At 43.7% G+C, this 19,808-nt stretch overlaps 1 protein-coding gene across 7 annotated transcripts in view; it reads left to right on the top strand.

Moving 5' to 3' along the window:
- The window catches only part of BRD9 (bromodomain containing 9), a 748,767-nt gene that overhangs the window by 70,817 nt on the left and 658,142 nt on the right, over positions 1 to 19,808 (top strand). The gene's annotated exons all lie outside the window — the stretch shown is intronic.

Here is a 19,808-nt window from a genome sequence, read left to right as displayed (position 1 = left end):
CATTATATCAGTCTTTCTTGCCGTGCAGTGCCCGAAGCAGAAGCAGTTGGCAAGTGCCAGTCAGCCGACTCCTGAAATTTTCAGTTTTTGAGTTTCAGACCTGAAGTCTTCTAAAAGATAAGTACCCCGTTGGGGATCCTTTTTTCTTGCTCTAACCGATGTCAGAAAAAATTAATAATGGTCTAGCCTTTGAAAAGCAAATTCCTCTCAGAGATTTTCATTCTTACTGCGTCACCTGTTTAGGCCCAGACCACGATGTCCCTTGCTGTCGGTTTTGTGCCTTGTTCAACGCCCGAACTATTCGTCGTCATGCAATTTTTGTAGCTAAATTATTTTGCTCTTGATCTCCGTACTCCGAAATGGCTTCGGTAAGCCATCAGACTACCGATCTTCTGAAAAAAAATGAAAGGATAAAGACAGACACAGACCGCATAGGTCCAAGGCTGCCGTCGACGCATAGGTCAAAGGCTGCCGATGACGCTAACGTTAAGCTAGTCGCCAGTCCGCCGGTACTCAGTGAGGTGCTTTCGCAGCCCTTGATACCAGCTTCTACAGATTCGCAGGCCTCTACTGAGACCCATTTGGAGTCCGGCATGCCGCAAGATGCTTCTTCGACTGTGGAACCTGTGGATGTCTCTACCTTGGATGGGTCTGGAGCCGGTGTGCAGGCACCGGCTTCTGAGGTTGTATTCTGGCCTTCCGATTTTCATATTAAACCGACGACTTCCTTTCAAACCAAAAATACCGACTTTCTCAGGCCTAAAGTTCGCATTACACCTAGGAAACCGACGACCAAAGCGCATTCTCAGGCCCACATGCCACAAAAATAAATGATTAGAATGGCTGAGGACCTCATTATTTTAATTAGAGGAAGTCAGCCTTCCCCCTCAAAAAAAGCAGAACTGATTTTCTTTCTGATCCTTCTGATCAGGAATCTGATAACTCTGATCCTTCTGATTTCCAGGACTCTGGAATGATAGATAAACTGGGCATAAATCCCTACGTCACTCGATGGGTTGCCAACTGGCTTAGTGACAGAACCCAGACTGTAAAAGTAGCCGACTCCAAATCCAGCTCTAGACAGTTGACAAGCGGAGTACCTCAGGGTTCAGTCCTGGGACTGCTCTTGTTTGGCATCTACTTCTCTGAAGTACTTGCCAACACTAAGCGACTCTGACTAACAAAGTTTGCAGATGACTGCAAACTGGCAGATATTATTGAAGCCCCAAATGATGTGGATATTCTACCAAAGGGCCTTCCAGAAACAGATGCTTGGTGCCAGAGCCATGGGCTCAAGCTTAATGCCAAGAAATGTATAGATATTCTGTAGTCCAATCTCGCCTACATTCTTACCCGTGGGTTTGGAGCCGAATGTCGGCTCCGACTCGGCCATACTTTAGCTCGAAGTCTTTCAATTGACTGGGCTAAGATGGTATCCCATGCTGCACTGCTCTCTATCCCCAGATCTCGTTTGCCGCTCGTGTAGCTCGGACGTGGTCTCACTCTTGGCTGTGTCCAAGTACCCTTTCTTCTTTATAGCAGTGAAGTTTTTTGCAAAAAACCTATTTTCATAGCTGTTTGTGTGTGTATCTTGAACTGTTAATGGAACGAGGTTATCCGATTAGTTTATTGCGAAGTGTGAAAAAAGAAATCTATAAAAAAAGACGCAGTATTTATGCTCCTATCCTGAGGGACAATGGTGTAGTTGAGATTGGATCCTTAAATGTTGTGGATCTGGTACGGGGGAACAATAACAACAACAATAATAACAACAGCAGAGACAATAATGATAAGGGTCCATGTTTCATCCTGAAGTACAACGACAAATCCATGGAATTATGTACAGTTTTGAGAAATGTATGGGATTATTGTTTAAACAACGATTTGAAGAAAGTGGTGGGTAAAGAACCGGTGATAGTTTACAGTAGGGGTAAGAACTTAAAAGATATGTTTGAAAGGAACAAACATCAATGCAGGTCGAGGATGGGTAAATGTGGAAGCTGTAGGTGCCGTAGGTATATAGCGGATGGCCCCTATGTAGTTGTTTCCGGATATAAATATACTTTGGCTTGCCCGTGAATTTGCAACTGCAACACTAGAAATCTAGTTTATGTGGCCACTTGTTCATCCTGTGAGGCATTTTATGTCGGGATGACTACCCGCAGACTAAGAGATAGGATTCCTGAACATCTCAGATCCATCAAGAATAAGGATTCCCACAATGCTTTGTACCTCCATAGTATCAAATGTAACAATTTTAAGAAATTCATGTTTTTTGTTATTGATAGTGTGTCTTTAGATAGTGGTGGTGACATTAAGAACAAGGTAGCTTTAAAGGAGATGGAATGGCAGCTTCGGTTAAATGCCATGTCCTACCCTGGGCTTAATGATTACATTTCCATTAAACCACTCTTGGTGCATAGATCCCAGGTTCTGTAGGAGTGGATCTATTTACATTCAATTGCACTACAAGCATTAAAATAAGATTACTTTAATTGTTTCTGAACAACAATATTTGCTTTGGTTCTGTTATTCAGCACCTTTACAAGTAATTAATTTCTTTTTTCTTTTTCTTTTTGAACAAGATTATTCAACAATGTGATTAGTAAATGGAAAATTAATTAACAAGTATAGTTATTCATAAAATTATAAATAATCAAACAAGCGTTTGGTTATAATTTTGGATTTTAAAAGTTAGGATAATTATTATACCTGTTTTACAATACCAGTTGTACTTAAAGTGTTATTTAAATTTTTTTGCAAAGGCTCTTTAAGGTGGATGAGTGCATCTTTAAATGTCTAAATGTTTTTAATGTTTGATGGTTTAATTAATTAATTAATTGGTTTATGATTTTATTGCTTATAGACTTTAGCATTTAAAAGATGGTTGTTGTAACAGCTTTTTGACTCTGATGATGCCTTGTAAGGTGAAAGCGCTAAGTCTGCAATAAATTTGTGTTGCTGTGGATTATTTTGGTGTCCTGCCTTTGGTTTGTTTTTCCTTGAACAGTGCTAGAGTTTTCAACATTCGTTGTGCAGTGGCCGTGTCTCTATTTATGTATCTTGAACTGTGTTGTGGAAAAGTTGTTTTTTCTTATAGCGTGTTCTTGTGGTATCCCAGTAGCTGTTTCCAACGGGCTAGGCCCGTTTCAGTTAGAGGACCCAGTCTGTCCCCTTGCTTTCCTTGTGTGCTAACTTTTCCCTTGGGCTAAAACCGTTTAAATTAGTGGAATTAGTCCTCCCCCTTGTACTTGTGTCTAGGACCGTTTTAGTTAAAGGTCTTTGTGGTCTTCTGTTTTTGTTCTGTTCCCGCGCTTGTGACTGACCATTGGTCTAGTTGTTGAGTTAGTTACTCTGTGTTTGTGGTAACTATGTCTAAAGATACTAAGGAGCATAAGCCCTCGGGCTTTAAGAAGTGCACCAAGTGTAGTTATAAGATGTCCATCACTGATGGACACTCTGTGTGTACTGTCAGGGAGCGATTCACTTCCAGGAATCGTGTAGTTTTTGTCATGCTTTTAGCCCACGTGTTCTTCAGGAAAGGAAGAACAAACTGATTTTGAAAGGACTTCTGAAACCCTCCTTCGAGGAGGGTTTGGAGAGTGTTTCCAGCTTTAAGTCTTCTCCATCAAAAGCTTCGGGACATCTCTCTGCTCCTAGTCTCCCTCTCAGTGCTTCGGCGCGGGGAAGCCTGACTCCTGTCTCGGCTTCGGAGACTGATCGATCTTTGGACCTGGGAGGACCAGCTTTCAAGGCCATGCGGAGTGTGCTGGCCAGGTCATCAGCAGCATCATAAGGTTCGGTCACTCTGTCCCCTACAGCACCGGTGCAGGTCTCTGATCGCCCTCTATCTCTTGACAGCGGAGCCCCAAGGCCTCAGGGTACCCCCACGAGTGGTCCCCATATTTCTGAGGGCCCCCTCAGAGTTTTTGCCTGAGGAGCCACCCAGAAAGAGAACGTGCAAGAGGAAGCACATAGATTCCCAAGATGAGTCTCTCACGTTAGACAGCGACCTCGAAGAATCTGAGGGGTCCCCTAAGTCAGACTCTGAGGATGTTTTTTTCTCTGACATCCTAGAGATTTTGAAGCAAAGAGGAGACTGGCCATCCAAAGCCTCCTCCGAAGAGGAGTCGGTGTTCCTGAAGGCCTTTGGTGCTCAGCCCTCCGCCTCCTGGGTGTCTCCACCCTTTGAGCTTCTGGATCTGGTTTGTCGAAGGGTGTGGGAAACCCCTGACTCTGTGGAACCAGTCTTGAGGAGACCCAATAAATTTTTGTCTGCCCCTCCTGATAAGGAATTTCCATCCAAGGGAGTCCCCGTGGATGCCATGTTGGTGGCAGCTGCCACCAAGAAGGAATTAGCTGAGACTTCTTCCACCGTCCATCCCCCTAACAAGGAGTCTATGGACCGGTACGGGAAGCGTACGTTTTCTTCAGCGGCCTTTACTTTGCACACACTGAATTACTTATCACACTTTACACTGCTCCAGAGAGATCTCCTAAAGGAGCTTGGAGATGCTCTTAACGGGTAACGTTTCTGAGGTGGTGGCTCAGAAGGTCAGTGCTCAGATGTCTACCCTCAATTCTATTGCAAACTTCTCCATGAGGATGATCTCTCACACAGCCAAGGGAGAGAGTAGGGCAGCAAGTTCAGGAGTCGCTCTTAGTAGACATGCCTGGATGCGCCTTTGACATTTCGCGGAGGCCTTCAAGTTTACATTCACCGATGCCCCATTTGAGGGTTCCTCTTTGTTCGGAACCAAGGTGAAAGACACTCTCACTAGGTGCGAGCAAGGGGGAAAAACTCTGTCTGCCGTAGGAGTCTGTTTTTCCCTTCCCTCTAGGCCTTATCCCAAGGCCCAGAGGGGTGGAAAGATGTGGTTCAAGAAATCACAGAGGTTTTTTCCCGATGCACAAGGTGAGCCCCCCTCGAGGGGCAGGGGAGAGGGGTGGTTATTCAGGTAGATGCTGCCCTATGGGCAGAGGAGTCCCTCATAACTCGGGAGACCGCAGTTCCTTTTGTGGTTCTCCCTACCGCCGCTCCTGATGGGAGGCCCAACTGTGCGTTTCTGGAGCCAGTCTGGGGTTATATCTCACTATACTCGGAGGCCTGGCAAGATATCACCCAGGACCAATGGGTTCTACGAATAATTTCTGGAGGATATGTCATTCCCTTCTCAACTCCCCCTCCAATCAAGAAAATCCTGGATGTTCCACCCAGTCAAAGGGATTCCTCAGCTTCAGAAGTTTCAAAGCTGCTAGAAAAAGGAGCCATCCATCATGTCCCCTCAGACCAGATCAGATTAAGGACTTACTCCAGATTCTTTTTGGTGCTGAAAAAGACAGGTGACCTGAGACCCATTTTGGATCTCAGCCGATTGAACACCCATGTGCAAAAGTCCAAGTTCTGAATGGTCACGTTGCAATCTATTCACCCATTGTTGTGAAAAGAAGTGTGGATGTTCTCCATCGACCACAAGGATGCTTAATACCACATAAAGATGGACAGGGCATCCAGAATTCACCTACGCTTCTGGCTGGGAGCCAGTCACTTTCAGTTTCTAGCCCTGCCCTTTGGTCTCACCACAGCCCCCAGGGTGTTTACCAAATGCATGGCAGTGGTGACTGCTCACTTGAGACGTCAGGGATTCCAAGTGTTTTCATACCTGGACGACTGGCTCCTTACCGCTACCACCAGGCATCTTCTACTTCAGACCAGAGACGCTCCTATCAACCTATGTCAACAGCTGGGCATCACCTTGAACTGGGAAAAATCTGTCTTGTTGCCCTCGCAGCGTGTCACTTTTATAGGTGCCGAATTAGACACCGTCCTCATGCGGGCGTTTCCACCACAGGAAAGAATCAGAGTCTTACAGCAACAGATTTATGCCTTGCTCCCTCTGAGAAGAGTGAAGGCAAGATTGGTCATTCAATTGTTGGGGATGATGGCTGCTACGATTATGTTAGTCCCCCTGGCAAGGTTACGTACGAGTCTCCTTCAGTGGCTACTCTTCGCCCAGTGGTCTCTTCAACGTCTTCCACTTTCTCACCCTGTTCTACTCACAGACAGGTGCAAACAGGATCTCAGTTGGTGGCTTCTCTCCGACAACCTCATTGTGGGAAAGCCCTTCGTTCCTTCGCCTCCAGTTGCCATGGTGACAACTGATGCCTCCCAGATGGGGGGGGTGGGTGGGGGGGCATTATCTAGGCAGGACAGTCCAAGGCACGTGGCAAGAGCACGAGATGCATCTGCATATCAATGTCCTGGGGATGAGAGCAGTGCTACTAGCGTTGCAAGCACTTCAGAGCTTTCTTCCTCTCGGGACTATTGCAGTCCACTCGGACAATATGTAGGTGGTATGGTATCTGAACAAACAGGGAGGAACCAAGTCATACCCCCTTTGCAGAGAGGCCATGCGAGCGTGGCAGTGGGCAGTGTCTTCCCAACGTTTTCTGGTAGCAACGCACATTCCGGGGAAGTCCAGTGTGATTGCAGACAGGCTAAGCAGAGCTATTCTGATGCCTCACGAGTGGTCTTTGAACTGTCAAGTTGCGGAGCAGATTTTCCACAGGTGGGGTCAGCCTTTCTGCGACCTTTTTGCCAGCCCCCTCAATGCCAAATACAGCAGCTACTTCACCCTTATCCCCCCTCAGGGGGAGTTACCCAGGGACACTCTAGTCCACGATTGGCCCTCCGGTCTACTATAGGCCTTCCCTCCGTTTCCTTTGCTGTCAGAGGTTATTCAGAAAGCGCAATCCTTGGGAAGCAAAATGATTTGGATTGCTCCACGATGGCCTAGTCAAATTTGGTTCCCTTTTCTCCATCCCTATCTCATGGATGCTCCTTGGATTCTGGACCTGCAACCAGACTTACTGACTCGCATGTCAGGCAGCTCCAACCCTCTCTTCGGACCTTCCAGTTGACAGCTTGGCTACTCCACTTCCGTCATTAGTTAGGCTTCACCATTTTTCGCCGGAGGTGGTTCATATTCTGTCTTCCTCTCATCAGGAAGATTTATTACAGCAGATGGAAGAGATTTTCCATCTGGGCACATGCCAAACAGATTGACTCTTACACAGCTCCAATCCCGTCAGTATTGGAGTTCCTTTCTATGCTTTTCAACCAGGGATCAGCTGCCGCAACCATTAAGGTCCAGTTGGCGGCGATTTCTACCTTTCACGTCGCAGACAAATCTAGTCTAATGGCACATAGACTCTGTAAAGCTTTCCTGAAAGGCATTTTGTTGCTTCGCCCTCCTGTCTCTGAACCTGTTATGCCTTGGGACCTAAACGTTGTTCTACAGGGTCTTAATTCACTCCCCTTTGAGCCTGCAGCCACTTGTGATTTAAAATTCTTAACTTGGAAGACTGTCTTTTTGGTAGCCATCACATCAGCCAGATGTGTTTCGGAACTTCAAGCTTTATCAATTAAACCACCTTATTTGATTTTTCATAAGGACAGGGTATCTCTTAGACCAAATCCTTCCTTTCTTCCCAAAGAAGCGTCAGTTAGTAACCTTAACCAATCCATTGAATTACCAGTGGTTTTTCCTCAGTTCTCAAACAAGGCAGAATTCAAATTCCATCAGTTGGATGTGCACAGACAATTACGATTTTATTTGTACAGAATGAAGGACCTCAGAAAATCTGATCAGTTGTTTGTTTCATTTTCGGAAAACAGAATTGGGTCTCCTGTTTCCAAAGTCACGTCGTCCAGGTGGATTTCCAGTTGTATTTCTTTCATTTATACTTCAGGGGAAGAGATTTACTGTTCCGAGTGAAGGTTCACTCTGCCCGGTCTGTATCTACATCTACAGCTTTGCAGGCCAGATTGTCTATGGATGATATTTGTGCTGCGGCTACTTGGGCTTCTCCTCACACCTTTGTTAAATGGAACAACAGTTATTATTGGGTAACTATAGATGTGAAGGCATTATATACTAACATTAATAAAAGATGGGGGCTTGAAGCTGTTCAGGATATGTTGGGAGACGGTCCTAGAACTACTTTTTTGATACAAATGTTGGAATTTTGTCTTTCTCACAATTATTTTTGTTTTAATAATGACTTCCACCTTCAGATTAAAGGGACGGCTATGGGGGCTGCTTTTGCGCCCTCATATGCCATTCTGTATATGGGATACTTTGAGAAGTTATATATTTATTTAACTTCTTTTTATCAAAAAAATGTAGTATTCTATAAGCGGTTTATTGATGACCTTTTACTGATATGTAGTGGTGAAATAACTGAATTTCTAGAATTTTTTGAGGAATTAAATAATAATGGTCATGGTCTAAACTTTTCTTGTGAATATAATAGAGATAAGATTAACTTTTTAGATATAACATTATTTCATGAATATGATAAAATAGGGTATAGACCTTTCAGGAAAGAGACTTCTGTAAATATGTTTTTACATGCAGAGAGCATGCATCCTGAACACTTGATATGGTCATTACCGTTTGGTGAATTTCAGAGAATTCATGACCATACCAGTGATGTTAATGAGAGGCATAATGAGTTAAAGAATGTTGAATCAAGATTAGTTAAGAGAGGTTATAATAAAGACCATTTATTACTATCTAAGAATAAAGTACTAGGAATTATAGACCACATTGAACATAGACAATATGAAGGTAGACAGGAGAAACAAAATTTCTTAATGAGAGGAAGAAAAAATTCTCTAGTGAGAGAAAGAAATAATGGTGAAGCTCAGGTCAATGAGTTCAAATTATTTTTTGTCACTAAATATTCTCCTTTATCAAAAGAACTAAGTAATATTGTGAGAAAGTATTGGTATCTGATATATGAGGATGAGAATATAGGTTTCATGTTTCCCAAACATATAATTTTGTCTTATAAAAGAGGGAAAATTTTGAAGGAGTTATTAAACTATAACTTTTTTAATAAAGGTGAAGAGGAAAAGAGAAATACTATAGTAGGTACCTATGCATGTGGCCACTGTAGTGTTTGTGGAAGAATCAGCAACATAACTAATATCAATGGTGTGTCCTTCTCAGCCAGATATCGATTTAATTGTAAATCAGTGGGAGTGGTATACATTCTAGGTTGCTCTTGCCACAAGACTTGGTACATAGGACAAACAAAAAGAATGGTTTGTGTTCGTATCTTGGAACATCTAAAAGATATTAGGAACAAAAATGAATTTAGTCCTGAGGCCAAGCATTTTTTGGAAAAACACAATGGTGATCCTGGCAGTTTAAAGTTTTGTGTTTTGGGTAAACCATTTAATTGTGAAGGTGGGGGAGTTTTTGTTCAAAAATTACTTGAATTGGAGACGAGGATGATTTTGAAATTTAAGACACTAAAACCACATGGATTGAATTTAGAATTGAGTATTTAAAGAATAAAATAAAATGTATGTACTGCATAGCATTATGAGATAATGTTATTGTTCATATTAGCATGAATTTTATGTTTAAATTATAATAGATTATTAATTTTTGATATGATGAATTGTAAATGTCTTATTAATAATCATGTGCACTTTGGTACATAGTAGGAGAATTTATATAAAATATATAAAAAAATGCATGCAATTCATAGCATTTGTTCACTTTAAAAACCAAAGCATAAGTGATTTGAAAGCAATTAAAATTATAAAAATTATATTTGTTTCATATATTTGAATAATAAAATGTGTGACTTTATAGCATAAGCATATTTAACTTGAAGGTATTTTAATTTTGATATTTTTTTTATATATAAGAAAAATACTGTGTAAGCACTTTAAAACATGATGAATGAATTAATTAATGGAGTTAATTGAATAATCAGTGCTGATCAACTTAATTTTTTCCGTATAAAAAACAGTTGGTTGCACTTTGCATTTGTGATCCTTTGAAGGCGAAAGGCCGAGGTACCAGATCGCAATAAAAACGCATTATTGGTTTTGGTGTTGGTTGGATTTGTGTTTTATTGTCAGCTGCTGTTTTCGAAAGTGTTTGTGGATTTCTGGTTCGTTTTTTGCCAACATCTATCTAGTAATAATGACTCAATCAAGCGGAGCTTTGGGATTAAATACTTTAACAGGAGCCTCCTGCTTTGCCGATGTAGTAAGTGAAAGAGAGAAAAAGTTTTCAAATTCTAATTTGGATTTATGGAACGTGGGCATTAACAAGCAGGTAGATGACCGTTTTGGCTCCTTGGAGAGACTCATGAATAAGGAAATAGCCTTATTCTTAGACACTTGCCTTCCTGAAAAATATGTAGACCTAAACCTGACACCTAGAGGTTTACGTATAGATAAGTTACCTGCTGCCGAGTTCGCTGAGGAGGAACATGACCTATTAGATGAATGGAAGGCAGCGTCTCTTGAATGTACCAACAAGTGGCTCCGTATCTTAATTAAATGGAACCAGAGAGCGCATGACAAATTAAAAAATGAGATTTTACATCTACAGGACGAGGTGGTGGGGGAGTCCTGTTTTGAGATGCAGTTTGCAAAAATCACTGATAAAATCACCAAATTAGAAGCAGATATTTTGCTACGGAAAAGAAACAAGCTTTTACGTGACATGAAGGACTACGAAAGTGGAGTCTTATTTTCATGGCAGCGTGACACATCACGTAGCAGATCAAAGGTCAGAAGAAACCCACGAACACAGCGCAGCACTTCAGCGTCCTCAGGGGAACGGGAAAGGAACAATATTATTAAAAATGTTACTTTTGCTAATTTTACAAATAATGGACAAAGTGAAATTGATTGTATAAACGGCTCTCCTAATGTTTCTGCATCTGATGCTTCCTTTCAGACCAATAAATCTGGTCGAGGGAGAAATGGGCGAAAGGGTAGGAACCGTTTTAAGGAATGAGCAAGTAAGTACATCATTTGAACATAACTTATGCTTGGTTAATTTATCTCATTTAATTGAGAATTATGCTATGAGGTCAGTGTTGTTTAAAGGCAGTAAATTTGTGCCAACTTTTTTTCCCTCACTGAGTGATATATATTTTGAACTCAAAAGGTTTGTGAGAAAATTATATTTGAGTTTTTTTCTATAATGACAATACTGTGAATTTCATTGATAGAGCAAGTGACAATTCTGTATGTGATATTACTGAGGAGGATGATGACTTATTAAATTTGTCTATCTATGATTATGAAAATGCTGATTTGAATTTTGAAGATGAAAATACATTTAGTAAGACCAACAATGATTAAATGTTTTTCACTGGATATGGGAGAATGACTATTCCACATTTAGCATCTGATAGCACATTTATACCTAATATTAAGGTACCTGCTATTTCCACTTTTTTCAAAATAATATTTAAAGAAATGACAGTTTTAATGGAGAGTCTTAAGAATGTACCTAAACACTATAATTTAAACAAAGATGAATGGATGGCTTTGAAATATATGAAAAAAATAAAAAGGGAATTTATCTTTAAATGTGCAGATAAAGGTGGCACCTGGGTTGTGTTAAATAAATCAGATTATTGTGAAATGATTTATGATTTGTTAGGAGAGAGATCTCCTAAATGAGCTTGGAGATGCTCTTAACGGGTAACGTTTCTGAGGCGGTGGCTCAGAAGGTCAGTGCTCAGATGTCTACCCTCAATTCTATTGCAAACTCCTCCATGAGGATGATCTCTCACACAGCCAAGGGAGAGAGTAGGGCAGCAAGTTCAGGAGTCGCTCTTAGGAGACATGCCTGGATGCGCCTTTGACATTTCGCGGAGGCCTTCAAGTTTACATTCACCGACACCCCATTTGAGGGTTCCTCTTTGTTCGGAACCAAGGTGAAAGACACACTCACTAGGTGCGAGCAAGAGGGAAAAACTCTGTCTGCCGTAGGAGTCTGTTTTTCCCTTCCCTCTAGGCCTTATCCCAAGGCCCAGAGGGGTGGAAAGATGTGGTTCAAGAAATCACAGAGGTTTTTTCCCGATGCACAAGGTGAGCCCCCCTCGAGGGGCAGGGGAGAGGGGGTGGTTATTCAGGTAGATGCTGCCCTATGGGCAGAGGAGGCCCTCATAACTCGGGAGACCGCAGTTCCTTTTGTGGTTCTCCCTACCGCCGCTCCTGATGGGAGGCCCAACTGTGCGTTTCTGGAGCCAGTCTGGGGTTATATCTCACTATACTCGGAGGCCTGGCAAGATATCACCCAGGACCAATGGGTTCTACGAATAATTTCTGGAGGATATGTTATTCCCTTCTCAACTCCCCCTCCAATCAAGAAAATCCTGGATGTTCCACCCAGTCAAAGGGATTCCTCAGCTTCAGAAGTTTCAAAGCTGCTAGAAAAAGGAGCCATCCAACATGTCCCCTCAGACCAGATCGGATTAGGGACTTACTCCAGATTCTTTTTGGTGCTGAAAAAGACAGGGGACCTGAGACCCATTTTGGATCTCAGCCGATTGAACACCCATGTGCAAAAGTCCAAGTTCCGAATGGTCACGTTGCAATCTATTCACCCATTGTTGTGAAAAGAAGTGTGGATGTTCTCCATCGACCTCAAGGATGCTTAATACCACATAAAGATGGACAGGGCCTCCAGAAGTCACCTACGCTTCTGGCTGGGAGCCAGTCACTTTAAGTTTCTAGCCCTGCCCTTTGGTCTCACCACAGCCCCCAGGGTGTTTACCAAATGCATGGCAGTGGTTGACTGCTCACTTGAGACGTCAGGGATTCCAAGTGTTTTCATACCTGGATGACTGGCTCCTTACCGCTACCACCAGGCATCTTCTACGTCAGACCAGAGACGCTCCTATCAACCTATGTCAACAGTTGGGCATCACCTTGAACTGGGAAAAATCTGTCTTGTTGCCCTCTCAGCGTGTCACTTTTATAGGTGCCGAATTAGACACCGTCCTCATGCGGGCGTTTCTACCACAGGAAAGAATCAGAGTCTTACAGCAACAGATTTATGCCTTGCTCCCTCTGAGAAGAGTGAAGGCAAGATTGGTCATTCAATTGTTGGGGACGATGTTTGCTATGATTATGTTAGTCCCCCTGGCAAGGTTACATACGAGTCTCCTTCAGTGGCTACTCTTTGCCCAGTGGTCTCTTCAACGTCTTCCACTTTCTCACCCTATTCTACTCACAGACAGGTGCAAACAGGATCTCAGTTGGTGGCTTCTCTCCGACAACCTCATTGCGGGAAAGCCCTTCGTTCCTTCGCCTCCGGTTGCCATGGTGACAATGGATGCCTCCCAGATGGGGGGGGGCATTATCTAGGCAGGACAGTCCAAGGCACGTGGCAAGAGCACGAGATGCATCTGCATATCAATGTCCTGGGGATGAGAGCAGCGCTACTAGCGTTGCAAGCACTTCAGAGCTTTCTTCCTCTCGGGACTATTGCAGTCCACTCAGACAATATGTAGGTGGTATGGTATCTGAACAAACAGGGAGGAACCAAGTCATACCCCCTTTGCAGAGAGGCCATGGGAGTGTGGCAGTGGGCAGTGTCTTCCCAAGGTTTTCTGGTAGCAACGCACATTCCGGGGAAGTCCAGTGTGATTGCAGACAGGTTAAGTAGAGCTATTCTGATGCCTCACGAGTGGTCTTTGAACTGTCAAGTTGCGGAGCAGATTTTCCACAGGTGGGGTCAGCCTTGCTGCGATCTTTTTGCCAGCCCCCTCAATGCCAAATACAGCAGCTACTTCACCCTTATCCCCCCTCAGGGGGAGTTACCCAGGGACACTCTAGTCCACGATTGGCCCTCCGGTCTACTATAGGCCTTCCCTCCGTTTCCTTTGCTGTCAGAGGTTATTCAGAAAGCGCAATCCTTGGGAAGCAAAATGATTCGGATTGCTCCACGCTGGCCTAGTCAAATTTGGTTCCCTTTTCTCCATCCCTATCTCATGGACGCTCCTTGGATTCTGGACCTGCAACCAGACTTACTGACTCACATGTCAGGGCAGCTCCAACCCTCTCTTCGGATCTTCCGGTTGACAACTTGGCTACTCCACTTCCGTTATTAGTTAGGCTTCACCATTTTTCGCCGGAGGTGGTTCATATTCTGTCTTCCTCTCATAAGCCTTCGACCAGGAAGATTTATTACAGCAGATGGAAGAGATTTTCCATCTGGGCACATGCCAAACAGATTGACTCTTACACATCTCCAATCCCGTCAGTATTGGAGTTCCTTTCTATGCTTTTCAACCAGGGATCAGCTGCCGCAACCATTGAAGTCCAGTTGGCGACGATTTCTACCTTTCACGTCGCAGACGAATCTAGTCTAATGGCACATAGACTCTGTAAAGCTTTCCTGAAAGGCATTTTGTTGCTTCGCCCTCCTGTCTCTGAACCTGTTATGCCTTGGGACCTAAACGTTGTTTTACAGGGTCTTAATTCACCCCCCTTTGAGCCTGCAGCCACTTGTGATTTAAAATTCTTAACTTGGAAGACTGTCTTTTTGGTAGCCATCACGTCAGCCAGATGTGTTTCGGAACTTCAAGCTTTATCAATTAAACCACCTTATTTGATTTTTCATAAGGACAGGGTATCTCTTAGACCAAATCCTTCCTTTCTTCCCAAAGTAGCGTCAGTTAGTAACCTTAACCAATCCATTGAATTACCAGTGGTTTTTCCTCAGTTCTCAAACAAGGCAGAATTCAAATTTCATCAGTTGGATGTGCACAGACAATTACGATTTTATTTGTACAGAACGAAGGACCTCAGAAAATCTGATCAGTTGTTTGTTTCATTTTCGGAAAACAGAATTGGGTCTCCTGTTTCCAAAGTCACGTTGTCCAGGTGGATTTCCAGTTGTATTTCTTTCATTTATACTTCAGGGGGAAGAGATTTACTGTTCCGAGTGAAGGTTCACTCTGCCCGGTCTGTATCTACATCTACAGCTTTGCAGGCCAGATTGTCTATGGATGATATTTGTGCTGCGGCTACTTGGGCTTCTCCTCACACCTTTGTTACTCATTACAAGTTAGATGTGGTATCTAGAAGCAGGTCTTCCTTTGGTTCCACAGTACTCAGGAGTATTTTCCACTGAGCTTCCCAGGATTTAGGTGCTGGGGACGCTGTCCCACGGGTAAGAATGTAAGTGAGATTGGACTACATAACATCAAGATGTTATGTACTCACCATAACGTTCGATGTATGTAGTCAATCTCTCCTCACATTCTTACTTACCCCCCCCCCACCTTCCCAGTCCTGGGCCTGGTTTCAGAGTTCCCTTCATTCTTGGTTTGTTCTTCCTTCCTTAAGTGTTGTGTGAGTGGTGGTGCTTGCAGCAAACTAGATCTGGAGATAGAGAGCAGTGCAGCATGGGATACCATCTTAGCCCAGCCAGTTGAAAGACTTAGAGCTAAAGTATGGCCGAGTTGGAGCCAACATTTGGCTCCGAACCCACGGGTAAGAATGTGAGGCGAGATGGACTACATACATCGAACGTTATGGTGAATACGTAACTTCTTGTTATCCCCTTTGGGAAAAACCATGTACCCATGAATTACCACATAGGTGGCAGTACAGTAAACACCGAAAGTGTGATGAGAGACTTAGGGACACAGGTGGACATTGGTCTCAACTTTGATAACCGCATTGCCACAACAGTCAGAAAATCCTTCTATGTGGCACACCTCATCACTAAGGACTTCTCATCGAGAAAAAAGGAGGTCATTGTCCCACTGTACTCATCCCTCATTAGATCCATTATAGAGTACAACGCCCCATTTGGTATGTACCTCACAAGACATCTGCAACTGCTGGAAAGGCCGCAGAAATACCTCACTAAAAGAATCACAGGCCTAAAGCAGATGCCCTATGCTGACTGTCTAAAAAACTCCAGCTATACTCTGTGGCATATCGTCTACTCAGAGGCAATCTCTACTTAACATACAAGGCCATGTCAAACCCTGAGCTGTTGGACATGCTCCACTTAAAGAAATCCCAGTTCCTCAGAGTCAGACACTCCAGGGCTCTAAACCTTGTCATCACAATGAATAAAACATGCTGGAGGGATAGGTTCCTGACCCAGAGACTCCCCATATTCTGGAATAGACTGCCCATACATGTCAAGCAGAGTGCTTCCTTGGCCCTCTTCAAAAGGAACCTTGCCGATTGGATGGGAGATAGGAAATTCACCCCAGGGATCACATCAGTCGCCCTGCTAGACAGGGGTCTAGGGAAGTAAATATTGTGGGAAGAAATATCCATGGAATTGTTATGGCTAGGCTTGTATAGGCCCTAGGGCCGATAGCCTAGTACCAACCTATGAACCTATACCCTTATCTACTTATGAGGATTCTGATGCAGAGAATTCTATTCCTTCTGCTTCCCCTCCCGAAGATTTTTCCTTTGGTGAAACCCTACATACCCTTAGAGAGCATTTCCGCTGGGAGAGCCAGGACTACTCCCTGTCCAGAAAGAGGCTCTGGGAATTTTTAAGCTTGCCTCAGCATAGGACTCTAGCTGTACTTGCTGTTCTGGAAATTGTAAATGATGTCTTCCTGGAATCCAGCCTTACCCCTGATACCTTGCCTTCAGCTCCCAGGAAACCTGCCGGGTACTACAGAGTGCCTGACTCCCACAAATTTCTTTTTAGGAATCCTACTGTGGATCCAGAGACCATTTCCCAGGGACCTAAAGGCATTAAGGTTACAACTGCCATAAATCCTACCCCTTCGGACAGGGATTCCAGGGCTTTAGACAGATGGGATAAACTTTGATAACCGCATTGCCACACCTCTGCTACACTTGCCATTAGGGCTTTAAATTGCCATTTCCGTATGTTAAAGTATCAGCAGCATGTTATGGAGCTAATTAAACAAAAAATGTTGTTGATTCCTGATTGTGCAGAACACAAAGATTTACAAGAGTTTAATGCATTCTGCTATCCAAGCTGGTAAACATACTTTGCAATGTGGGTTTGATGCTTTAGAAGCATCTTGCAGGGCTGCTGTCATTGGGTCTCTTCTTAGAAGACATGCTTGGCTTAAGGAACAGAACTTGCCAGATCATGTCAAAGCAAAATTACTGGATGCACTATTAAATCAAGAGCGTCTAGTTGGTAATAAAGCAGATGTGCTACTCAAAAGAATGGAGGAGAAAGCTAAATCTATGCAAACTGTTATATATTTCTTACAAGTACAGCCACCTAGATTCAGTAGGCATTGGCCTTCAAAAAACTGGTCTTTTCCAGTCCCTTCCAGGCCTTCTCAGTCCAAACCCAGGGGCAGCAGACCACCAAGACTTCAATATCAGGTTATGCACAGATCTAAGCAATGGAGTGCTCCCATGTCCAAAACTGTTAGTAGTAAGCTGCCATCCTATGGTAAAATTGCACAATGGCTCTCCAAGCCAAGTATTTGCACCTTTAGGAGGATAACTAGCACTACATGCCAAAAACTGGCAATACATTACCCAAGACAAATGGGTCTTAAACATTGTTTCCCAGGGATACAGATTCCAGTTCCACTCACTCCCATCCATAAGCAGATGACCAGACCTCCCCCCAAACCAGTGGGCAGAGGCCCAAAAGTAAGTACTTTTTCTTCTCAGTATCAAGGTTATTCAACCTGTCCCAGCAAAACAAAGAGGACAAGGTTTTTATTCCAGACTGTTTCTGGTCCCCAGAAAAGAAAACTCTTGACGTCCTATCCTGGATCTGTCTATTCTCAACACCTTTTCAAAATGCTAACTCTCCAGCAGCTGCTTCGTATGCTAGGCAAGGACTCCTGGTTGGCAATCCTAGATTTAAAAGAAGCTTATCTACACATCCCCATAAGGGAATCTTGCAGGAAATACCTACGCTTCAGAGCAGGCTCTATGCATTATCAGTTCTCTGCACTCCCCTTTAGCTTATCTACTGCGCCCAGGGTTTTCACAAAGTGCCTAGCTTCAGCCATTGCGTATTGCAGGCAGAGAAGAATTCAAATTTACCCATACTTGGATGATTGCCTGATTCAGGCGGACAGTCAGCAATTGCTACTTCAGCACCTGACCTTTGTAAAGAGACTTCTAACTTCACTGGGGTATACCATCAGCGAAAAGAAATCACAGCTGGTACCCAGCCAAAAGAGTGTATTCCTGGGAGCAAGCTTTAACACAACTTCCCAGATGGCATTCCTCACTCCAGAGAAACAAATTTATTTGACAAACTACTTCAGTGTACTGGCCACCAAAACCTGGCTATCTGCAAGAAAGGTACTGCAAGCCCTAGAGTTCATGGGCTCTTGCATTCTACTAATTCCATATGCAAGACTGCATATCAGGAAACTTCAGTGGTACCTAAAACGTCTCTGGTGTCAACATTCTCAGGACTTGGAAACAATGATTCCTATCATTCCTTGCCTAAGGACAGAGTTCTTTTGGTGGGCAGAGGCCTGCAACTGCAACAAAGGACTCCCTTTCACTCTGCCCCTGCCACCCAAATCCTAACAACAGACATATCAGACTATGCATGGGGGGGGGGGGGCCCACATGGCAGGGCATTGTATTTAGGGCAAATGGAACCTAAAGCAAATGCACCTGCATATCAATCAAAAAGAAATGTTAGCTGGACAGTATGCTCTCACAGCCTTCACAGGCCTTATTCTTCCAGGACAACTATTGGTAAAGACAGACAACACCACAGTTATGTGGTACATAAACAAGTGGGGGGAACCCATTCCTAACCACTCTGCAGACTAGCCATGATTCTGTGGAACACAACCTTGAGCAACCAAGTGTGCTTACAAGCTCAATTCCTGCCAGGCAAACTAAATTCACTGGCAGACAACCTAAGCAGAAATCTCATGGACCCACACGAATGGAAACTGGAACCCAAAATATTCAAGCTTTTGAGGAACAGGTGAGGGACACCAGAGGTCGACCTTTTTGCTTCCCCTCAGAACAATCAGTTGAGCAAATTTTGCACCAGAACTCCCGACAGCGAAGCTTGGAAAGTGGATGCCCTGTCCTTCACCTGGGAAAGCCTCTCAGTCTATGCATTTCCCCCTCTGCCCCTCCTCTTGAAGGTTCTACTAAAAATCAGAGGACAAGCCAAGGACAATCCTGATTGTGCCAGACTGGCCAAGCCAGCACTGGTACCCTTTTTTGTGCAGTATGACAGTGCTACAACCATGGCACCTGCCTCAGATTCCTTCCCTGCTGTTCCAGCAAGTGAGACAGATTCTGCACACTCAGCTACAGACCCTGAACCTTGCAACCTGGCTAATCCCCTGAATTCAACACCAGCAACCCTCAGTAAGCAGGTGCTGGATGTCATTCTTGAGGCAAGGAGGCCTAGTACTAGAAAATCCTATTCGGAAAAGTGGAAAAGATACTGTTCTTGGATCCATTCTCAGGGAATGGCCACAACTGTGCCCTGCTTACCCTCGTATACTAGATTACTTAACAGAAATGCTCCACAAAGGCCTATCCTTCTCTTCAATTAAGATTCATGCCTCTGGCATCTCAGCTCATTATAATACTGATGAGCCACCCCTCTTCTTTCATCCTCTGGTAAAACAGTTCTTGGGAGGAGCCAAAATTTTAAGTCCCCAAGGAGAGCTCCCAATCCAGTCTGGGACCTTAACTTTCTATTAGAAAAGCTCACACTTCCACCCTTTGAACCTCGGCTACAGCAGAATTAAAATTCCTCTCATGGAAAACAGCTTTACTTCTAGCCATCACTTCAGCAAGAAGAGTGTCTGAATTGCAGGCCCTTATGACAGTGGAACCCTTCATTATCTTCCATGCAGGCAAGGTTTCCCTCAGGACTAACCCATCTTTTGTGCTCAAGGTGGTGTCTAGTGTGACTTTAAACCAGTCTATTAATTTGCCAACCTTTTAACCTAATCCTCAGAATAAAGGGGAAAGGATCCTGCATTCCTTGGATGTGCACAGG

The sequence above is a fragment of the Protopterus annectens genome, chromosome 3.part0 (genome assembly GCF_019279795.1).
Source record: "Protopterus annectens isolate FY-2018-M chromosome 3.part0, PAN1.0, whole genome shotgun sequence".
Classification (NCBI taxonomy): domain Eukaryota; kingdom Metazoa; phylum Chordata; order Ceratodontiformes; family Protopteridae; genus Protopterus; species Protopterus annectens.
Note: the sequence above shows the minus strand (reverse complement) of the source record. Positions and strands in the feature narration are given on the sequence as shown.